Raw genomic sequence first — 10,217 nt, forward strand, 5'->3', positions numbered from 1 at the left:
AGGCGTGGCACCCGTGAAGCTGTTGTTTTCTCTTTCTCGCTGGTCCTGTGGGTGGTGGGTCAGTTCTGAGTCTGAACTCTGCTCTCTCTGCATCAAGCTCGAACCGAATTGACTTTGCACAGTTCCTTATTTGGTTGGAAATCTCAACCCTTGGTTTTGTCCCAGATTCCATGTTGGGGACTACTGGTGGCCACTGCAGTCCGTCCACCATTTTAGAATCAGTCTGCGGTCCCCATTCTTTGGGTGTGCCGGTCAGTCCTTTCCCCAGTCCCAGATTCCACACTGGGAACTGTTGATGGTTACCAATTGGAGTCCAACTGGGTCCACCTTAAGCTGAAGTGGATCCAGTGAGTAAAAGCTATTGGTAATGGGAATCTTGGAAGCCAAAGAAGCCACAGAGAGAGGGCATAGGTGGAGAATTTCACAGCTATTAGGGAACGCCTGGCTGGGTCAGTAGGTGGGACATGCATCTCTTGATCTCGGGGTTGTGAGTTCAAGCCCCACATTGGGTGTAGAGATTACTTAAAATCTTTATTTTTTTTTTTAATTTTTTATTTATTTATGATAGTCACAGAGAGAGAGAGAGAGGCAGAGACACAGGCGGAGGGAGAAGCAGGCTCCATGCACCGGGAGCCTGATGTGGGATTCGATCCCGGGAGATTACTTAAAATCTTTAAAAAATAAAATAAAATAGGGGCACCTGGGTGGCTCAGCGGTTGAGCTTCTGCCTTTGGCTCAGGTCATGATCTAGGGATCCTGGGATTGAGTCCAGCATCGGGCTCCCCACGGGGAGCCTGCTTCTCCCTCTGCCTATGTCCCTGCCTCTCTCTGTGTCCCTCATGAATAAATAAACAAAATCTTTAAAACAAAATAAGACAAAATAAAACAGAGATCCCCAGGTTAAGATAAGTTGGTCATAGAAAAATTAGACTGACACTCACCCACAAACCCACCAACCCCAAGGAGATTTCTGTGTAAAATATCACACAATCCCAAGCCCTGCAGCACATCACTCTTAGGTATTAATCTGGCTCCAAGACACCCAAAACGACTTCGTTAAAGGAAATAGATCTCTTATTTACTTACTTTAAGGTTTTTATTTAAGTTCCAGGTAGTTAACAAAATAGGACCCTTTAAATATAAAGAGCTAAACACGCCATCTTCCAGCAGCTTCCTGCTTACTTTGTGTCTAAAAACCAGAGTCCTGGAAGCTGTAGCTATCTACAAAAACGGCAAAATCTTACTAAAAACCTAGAATTACAGTGACCATTCTAGGGAATGTTTCAATCAAAAACAAAAATCATTTATTTAAGAAGTGCACTTGAAAGTAAGGGTTCCTGAATTAAACAGAATAGCATACTTATTTGGTATGCAGAAGTTTCTAAAAGGCTTCAAGATTCCAAAATAGCTTTATTAGAAGATTCATTACAGGGCAGCCCTGGTGGCTCAGTGGGTTAGTGCCACCTTTGGCCCAGGGCCTGATCCTGGAGACCCAGGGTCGAGTCCCACGTAGGGCTCCCTGCATGGAGCCTGCTTCTCCCTCTGCCTGTGTCTCTGCCTCTCTCTCAGTCTGTGTGTGTGTGTGTGTGTGTGTGTGTGTGTCATGAATAAATAAAATCTTAAAAAAAAAAAAAAAAGATTCATTACAAAAAGCCAATGAAGGGCACCTGGGTGGCTGAATAGGTGAAACACCTGCCTTCCACTCTGGTTGTGATCCCAGGGTTCTGGGACCCAGCCCCACATCACTTAGCCCCACCGATAAGCGGGGAGTTGAGCCTGCTTCTCCCTCTGCCCCTCCCCTTGCTCGTGCTCTCTCCCTGTCTCTCAAATAAAAAAATAAAATCTTAAAGAAAAAAGAAAAAATAACCAAAGAAAGAGCCAATGAAACGTTAAAGACCCAAGAAATACCTAAAATAAAACACAGTAAGACAAACATAACTCCTACTGTTCCCTTCTAACCTTCTTTATCTGAGATCTTGCTTGTCTTGCCACTTAACTGCCTTTCTACTCTACCCTAAAGAGACTGTTAAAGTTACCTTTTCTTTAGGGGTGTTTGTTTGTTTTTTGGTTTTTTAGAGATTTTATTTATTTCAGAGTCAGAGCGCATGAGCAAGTATGGGGCGGTGGTGGGGAGAGGGAGAAGCAGACTCCCCGCTGAGCAGAACCCATGGGCTCTATCCCAGGACTCTGGGATCACAAGGCAAGCCCAAGATAGAGGCATACCCGACTGAGCCACCCAGGCGCCCCTTAAAGTTACTTTTTAAGATGAAACTCCCCGGGGCCCCTGAGTGGCTCATGTTGGATCATCTCAGGTCATGATCTCAGGGTCCTAGAATTAAGCCCCACAGCTGGCTCCCCGCTCAGTGGGAGAGTCTGCTTCAGATCCTCTGCCTTTGCCCCCCACCCTATCCACTTGTGTGCATATACTCTCTCATAAATAAATAGATAGATAGATAGATAGACAGATAGGTAGATAGACAGATAGATAGATAGATGATAGATAGATGATAGGAAACTACCCAAAGATTCAGAAGATCCTACTCAGTGTCTTTCTCTCCTTAGTCAAAGGCTGAACTTCGTGTCACAGATAGTTCCCTAAGCCTAGGGAGGACCCCCACAAGTTTTTTTAAGAATTTTGTCATTATGGGGGCCTATGACCCTGGGCTGCCAGATATTTATCATTTATGTACTTGTTGAAGGGCCCAGCAAAGGCCAAAAATAGACGCAGGAAAGCAAAATGGCAAAACCCCAAGTTTGGTATTCAAGATCTTCAGTCTAGAACCTTCGATATGTTCTCATAGATAAAAGAACTTGTAAAAAAAAAAGCAACTGATCTTTGACAAGCCATTCCGAGAGTCTTCCATAGTTTGTACTGATTGGTCTGTTATTCAAATATGCAAACAGGGGCATCGGGCTGGCTCAATAGGTGGAGCATCCAACTCTTGATTTGGGGGTTGTAGGTCCAAGCTCCACACTGTGTGTAGAGATTACTTAAAAATATAAATCTTGGGCAGCCCGGGTGCCTCAGCGGTTTGACGCCACCTTCAGTCCAGGGTGTGATCCTGGAGACCCAGGATCGAGTCCCAAGTTGGACTCCCTGCATGGAGCCTGCTTCTCCTTCTGCCTGTGTCTCTGCCTCACTCTCTCCGTGTTTTTCATGAACAAATAAATAAAATCTTTTAAATAAATAAATAAATAAATAAATAAATAAATAAATAAATAAAATCAATCTAGGGACCCCTGGGTGGCTCAGTGGTTGCGCGTCTGTCTGCCTCCGGCTCTGGGCGAGATTCCGGGGTCCTAGAATCCAGTCCCGCGTCAGGCCCGCTGCGAGGATCCTGCTTCTCCGTCTGCCTGTGTCTCTGCCTCTCTCTTTTACTGTGTCTCTCATGAATAAATAAATACATATCCTTTATTTTTTTTTAATTTTTATTTATTTATGATAGTCACAGAGAGAGAGAGAGGCAGAGACACAGGCAGAGGGAGAAGCAGGCTCCACGCACTGGGAGCCCGATGTGGGACTCGATCCTGGGTCTCCAGGATCGCGCCCTGGGCCAAAGGCAGGCGCCAAACCGCTGCGCCACCCAGGGATCCAAATACATATCCTTTAAAAAATATTGAAAATAAATAAAGCTGGGGGACTTTAAAGCTGGTTTGGAAGCTCTCTTCCTCAGGTCACTGAACCTGCTCTAGCTGCCCTGTTTGTAAGTGGATTATCTCCAGATTAGTGGAGGCTAGAAAGGCAGAAGAGAAGATGGGAGGGCACCAGTCTGACTGAACTCGTGACAATAGTTGAACACTCTGAAAGAACTTTGGAACAGGATTGTAAACCAAGACCCACCACGCTATTCACTTTAAAGCTACAGCAGCTCCAAGGACAGGCATCTATTTTTTTTTTAATTATTTTTAAAGATCTTATTTATTCATGAAAGACACACACACACACACACACACACACACACACACACACACAGAGGCAGAGATACAGGCAGAGGGAGAAGCAGGCTCCATGCAGAGTCCGATGTGGGACTCCATCCCAGGATTCCAGGATCACACCCCGAGCGAAGGCAGACGCTCAACCACTGAGCCACCCAGGCGTCCCTAAGGCCAGGCATCTAAAAGAACACCTTATCCTCCCACATTGCACCCTTCTCCTAGGGCTCCACCATCAAAACACAGGCCCAAGGGTTGATGTCTCAGTTGTAATCAACTGGGACCCTGCAAGAGGTTGTCCTCAAACGCCCTTTACAAATTCTGTAATATCAACTCAAATGCCCCTACGTTTACCCTCGGAAGAGGCCCTCCCACCATGTTGATGGGATTCTGAGGGATTTTCTCTGAACTGCAACGTTACTCCCTTAAATAGCTAAGGGGAAACTACAATTAAATTAATGGGTTTGTGCAGTACGGTCAGAAATAGTCACTATTTGTCCTGGCTGAAACCTGACAAGATAGTTGAAAGGATTCAATAACACCATGATCACAAATTTGGCCAAGTGGAAGCCAATATTCAAAGCCTGATAGGAATTTTTGTACGACGTTCTCCCCTAAGCTAAGTACCTAGGGGAGGACATCTGGGTGGCTCAGAAGTTGAGTGTCTGTCTTTGGCTCAGGGTGTGATCAAGGAATTCCAGAATCGAGTCCCACATCGGGCTTCCTGCATGGAGCCTGCTTCTCCTTCTACCTATGTCTCTGCCTGTGTTGCTCATGAATAAATAAATGAAATCTTTAAATACATACATACATACATATCTAGAGGGAAGAAAAACCTTGCAACCGTTGATATCACTTAGGTGGCCACCCATTCTTTAAGGAATTAAAAATAGCTGTCCCTGGGACACCTGAGCGGCTTAACGGTTGGGCGCCGGCCTTCAGACCAGGGCGTGATCCTGGAGTACTGAGATCCAGTCCCACATCGGGCTCCCTGCATGCAGCCTGCTTCTCTCTTTGCCTGTGTCTCTGTGTGTATCTCATGAATATATAAATGAACTCTTAAAAAAAAATAGCTGTCCTTGCTTTACAAATCTTACAAATCAAAGCCTACTTGCTGGATGGCTCCAGAATTGTTATTCAAAGTTCATCTAAAAAAAAAAAAAAAGTTCATCTAATCTTTTTATCAATTCCCCTGCCTCCCCTATTTATCTTGAAAAGTATGTAGGAGCTTGCATTTCCTTCTCCCTGTGCCTTTGAGACGTAAATGTTCTACTAGGGTAGACAATCTTCCTGATGTGCAAACTTCAGGGAGGTAATTCTTATCAAAAGAAAAAAAAAAAGGAGGAAAGGTCATTTGGAACTTTGTCAAGGACAAATAAAAATCTTCAATGTCTTCCCCACAAAAATTAATAGAAAAAGTCCTGTTTACCAGAAAAACCATTTTTATCTGACTTTTATAAGTTATGAGTTTGTACTGTTGTATCTAATTCATGGTAATGGTTTTTCTTTTCTTTTCTTTTTTTCTTTACTCTGCCCAGCTTGATATGTTTTTTCTAAACTAAACACTACCCCCAATCTGGAACTTGAAAAAATGACCCTAAGATCAAGAGTCTCATGCTCTGCCAACTGAGCAGGACAGGCACCCCCATGGCAATCATTTTGAAAATCTATCTATCTATCTATCTATCTATCTATCTATCTATCTATCTATCTAAGAGAGAGGGAGAGAGAGGAACACAACCAGGGAGGAGCAGAGAGAGACAAGCAGACTCCCTGCCAAACACAGAGCCGGACTCAGGGCTGATCCCATGATGCTGAGATCATGAGATCGTGTCCTGAGCTAAAATCAAGAGTTGAATGCTTAACTGATGGAGCCACTGCAGCGCCCCATGGCAATAATTTTTTTTTGGGGGGGCAATAATTTTTAAATGCAAGTCATAAGGTCTCTGTTTACATATTTCATGTACTTCTGTGTATGTGCTATAGACATGTGGTATTTGGGGGCACATGTTGGCTCAACAGTTGAGCATCTGCCTTTGGCTCAGGTTGTGATCCCAGGGTCCTGGGATCAAGTCCTGCATCAGAGTCCCTTCAGGGAACCTGCTTCTCCCTCTGCCTATGTCTCTGCCTCTCTCTGTGTCTCTCATAAATAAATAAATAAATAAATAAATAAATAAATAAATCTTTGAAAAAGAAATAAATACAACAATTTAGCTCATGTATTACGGGCACCCTCCTTTTCTCTGTCTAACCGCCAGAAGATTCCAGAAACTGCTTTGCAGACTCTCCTCAGAGGTTTAGAAGGTAAGGGTGAGAAAAAAATAGTGAGGAATTGGGTTGCGTATATCGGTAGTGAGAGCTGAGATCCTGAAAACTGCTGCTTCTCCCGTCTTTCTCCCCCAGTTATCAAGTCCTGTAGCAGAACACTCGTCAACCCGTAAGGTACACGTGCGTTCCAGGAGAGTCTTGTTAAATAGCCTGTGGCTCTGCATTTCCAACATGCTCATGGGACCCCAGTGCTGCTGGGGTAGGGACCACACTTTGAGCAGCAAGGTGGCAAACTGTCCCACCTCAAGTCATTTTTTCAAAATTATTTGTGGGACGCCTGAATAATTGGCGTCAGCGGCCGGGTGTCTCCTTTCGGCTCAGGGCGTGATCCTGGGATCCAGGAGCAAATCTCATGTTGGGCTCCTTGCAGGGAGCCTGCTTCTCCCTCTGCCTGTGTCTCTGCCTCTCTGTGTGAGTGTGTGTCTCATGAATAAATAAATACAATTTTAATAAAATAAATAAAATAAAATGTTTAAAGATTTTATTTATTTCTTCATGCAAGACACAGAGACATTGGCAGAGGGAGGAGCAGACTCCCTGTGGGGAGCCTGATGTGGGACTTGATCTCAGAACCCCAGAATCACAACATCATCCAAGGGCAGACTTTCAACCACTGAGCCACCAGGTGCCCCATTTTTTTTAAGATTTTTATTTGGGGGACGCTTGGGTGGCTCAGCAGTTAAGTGTCTGCCTTCAGCCCAGGACGGGATCCTGGGGTCCCAGGATCAGGTCCTGCATCGGTCTCCCTTAATGAAGCCTGCTTCTCCCTCTGCCTATGTCTCTGCCTCTCTCTCTGGGTCTCTCATGAAGAAATCAATAAAATCTTAAACAACAAACAAAAATGGCTCAAGGTGAGGGGTGCCTAGGTGATCCCATTTGGTTAGGTGTCTGCCTTTGGCTCAGGTCCTGATCCCAGGATCCTGGGAAGGAGCCCCGACTTTGAGGTTCCCACTCAGCAGGGAGTGCTTCTCCCTCTGCCCCTCCCCCTCCATTCATGCTCTCTCTCTCTTTCTCTCTCAAATAAAATCTTTTTTTTTTTTTTTTTTTTTTTAGCCACCTTTGAAACAAGGTATCTTTCACTAGTCTCTCCAGCCAGGTCTCTTCCACTAGTTATGAAAGCTGGGGTGATGGAAAGAAGCTGATGGAGCCGTGCAAGGGGACAGTGTAGACACTGGCTTGAAGGCAGGGCTGCCACAGGACCAGGCAAAACATATGCAATGGGGCCTGGACTTGAGGGTGCTGTCCTCCTCGGCTGGTGGGGACCCAATGCCCTCTCAGACCCGAGGACTGAGCACAGGAGCCCCTGGAGTCGGCAACCGTGGCACCAACAGATGTTCTCTGGTTGTGCATAGGCTTCCCCAACAGCTGTGTGAGGAGTGGATGTGACTGAATGGCGGCAGAGAGGAATGGAAGAGCATGAGCATGGCAGATGCCCCTTGTGACCAAGGACAAGGTCACGTTCACCTCTGTGATCCCGGGCCCACACAGTGACAGGTGCAGAGCAGGTGTTACACCGAAGAATTGGGTGGATCAAAAATTTCATTTTATGTTATTATTTTGTTGAAAGATTTATTTATTTGAGAGAGGGAGAAAGGGAGAGAGGAAGAGAGGGACAGAGGGACAGAGAGCATGAGCAGGAGGGGCAGAGAGAGGAGAGAGAATCTCAAACAGACTCCAAGCTGAGCACGGAGCCTGATGTGGGGCTTGATCCCAGGGCCCTGAGATCAGGACCTAAGCCGAAACCAAAAGCTAGATATTTAACTGACTGCGCCACCAAGGTGCCTCTGAATCAACAAATTTAAAAACAGGTTTTCAGGGCAGCCCGGTGGCTCAGCGGTTTAGCGCCGCCTTCAGCCCAGGGCCTGATCCTGGAGTCCCGGGATCGAGTCCCACAACCGGCTCCCTGCATGGAGCCTGCCTCTCTCTCTCTCTCTCTCTCTCTCTCTCTCTCTCCCCCCCCCCCCATGTCATGAATAAGTAAATAAAAATTAAATATAAAATAAACAAAAGAAAAATAGGAAAGAAAGGGAGATCCAGAAATAGATCTAAATATATATGAGGACTTTTTGGTATGATAAAGGTGGCATCTGAAGATGATGATTAGATGGGCTCTTCCATATATGATGCAGGAACCACTGGGTAGCCATCCAGAAAAAATAAAGTCAGATTAATACTGGAACTTATATACTAGGACAAATACCAAGTGCGCCAGAGATAGAAATGCAAAAAAATCAACAATTCTAAGGACAGTGAGCAAAGAATATGAACACTCAGTTCAGAGCAAATAATAGTGGATGTGAAGCACATGGAAAGATGAACAACCTGGCTTATGAAGACACCACTGCATAGGATGCAAGAGTTTGATAACAAGACGGTTGGGCGAGGCGGTGGGGAACACGCACTGGCTGAGAAAGCTAGCTGTACTCTTCAAGTCTCTGCCCCTGGCTTATCATTCCCGACTCCCTTGAAGCGATAGCAAGTTGGACACTTGGAAAGGGCCTGACCGTCACACTTGTTGCTCTAACTTTGCAGGCACTTTGGTCTGTGCCCATTGATGTGAGCCGGCTAAGGGAGACCCACATTAACCAAACACACGAGAAGCTGGTGTGTGAACTAGAAGGGGAAATCATTTTTTATTTTTATTTTTTTTAAGATTTTATTTATTTAATCATGAGAGAGAGAGAAAGAGAGAGGCAGAGACAAGCAGAGGGAGAAGCAGGCTCCATGCAGGGAGCCTGACATGGGACTCGATCCTGGGTGTCCAGGATCACGCCCTGGGCTAAAGTCGGTGCTAAACAGCTGAGCCACCCGGGTTGCCCCGAAATCATTTTTTAAAAGATTTCACTCATTTATTTGACACAGAAAAAGAGAGAACACAAGCAGGGGGAGTAGCAGAGAGAGAGAGAGAGAGAGAGAAGCAAACTCGCCACTGGGCAGGGAGACCAATGCCGGGCTCCGTCCCAAGACTCCAGGATCATGACCTGAGTCAAAGGCAGACGCGAAAGCGACTGAGCCACCCACGTGCCCCGAGAAATCATTTTTTTAAATATTGTATTTATTTATTTTTAAGTAGGCTCCACGTGCGAGTGGGACTTGAACACAGGACCCCGTTCTAGAGCTTACATGCTATGAGGCTAAAAGGCTAAATGTCAAGTGACGCCGTGCTGTGGTTCCCCACGCCCTGGCCCCAGCCAGCCTGGAGGGTCCCGCAGTGACGACGTGAGGAGCCTCCTGGGCCCTGGGACGACTCAGCGCCAGCCCCCGGCGCCAGCCCCACGCCCGGTGCCCCGGCGCCCCCCCAGGCGGGCCAAAGCGAGAGGCCGAGGGCGCCTGGCCTGCAGCCAGGTTCCGCCGCCCGCCGCGCCTCTAGGGCTCCGCGCGCGGAGGGGCGGGCCATTCAAATTAGGAAGGGCCTTGCGGGGCCGGCGACGACGCGACGACGGACGCATCGTTTGTCTTTTAAAAGGAAGAGACTTTACAAAGCCGCACGAGAGCCTAGCGGCTAGTGCCGCCCGCGCCACGGTGGGAGAAGCGGGGGAGCGAGACGTGGCCGGAGCGGGAGCCGAGTCACCGTGAGTGAAAGGTGGACGTGGTCGGGAGGGCGTGCGCGGGGGCGTGCATGGCGGCATCGCTTCTCGGCCTTTTGGCTAAGATCAAGTGTAGTATCTGTTCTTATCAGTTTAATATCTGATACGTCCTCTATCCGAGGACAATATATTAAATGGATTTTTGGAGCAGGGAGATGGAATAGGAGCTTGCTCCGTCCACTCCGCGCATCGACCTGGTATTGCAGTACCTCCAGGAACGGTGCACCCCCTCGGGGGAAATATTCGGTAACAAAAAATAGGTTTTGTTTCTCTTGTCTTGAGTGTGGTGTGACGTGCCGCTTGTTTGCCCCTATAGAACGACTATGGGAGGTGGGTATCTGGTGTTTTTTTTTTTTTTTTTCCTTTCTG

At 46.8% G+C, this 10,217-nt stretch overlaps 1 non-coding gene across 1 annotated transcript; it reads left to right on the forward strand.

Annotated features, from left to right (window-relative positions):
* The first annotated feature begins 9,888 nt into the window (after positions 1-9,888).
* Positions 9,889-10,079, forward strand: LOC121474305. The gene has a single exon (XR_005983324.1). It is a non-coding gene; the product is annotated as a U2 spliceosomal RNA (small nuclear RNA).
* The last annotated feature ends 138 nt before the right edge of the window (positions 10,080-10,217 follow it).

The sequence above is a fragment of the Vulpes lagopus genome, chromosome 12 (assembly GCF_018345385.1).
Source record: "Vulpes lagopus strain Blue_001 chromosome 12, ASM1834538v1, whole genome shotgun sequence".
Classification (NCBI taxonomy): Eukaryota; Metazoa; Chordata; class Mammalia; order Carnivora; family Canidae; genus Vulpes; species Vulpes lagopus.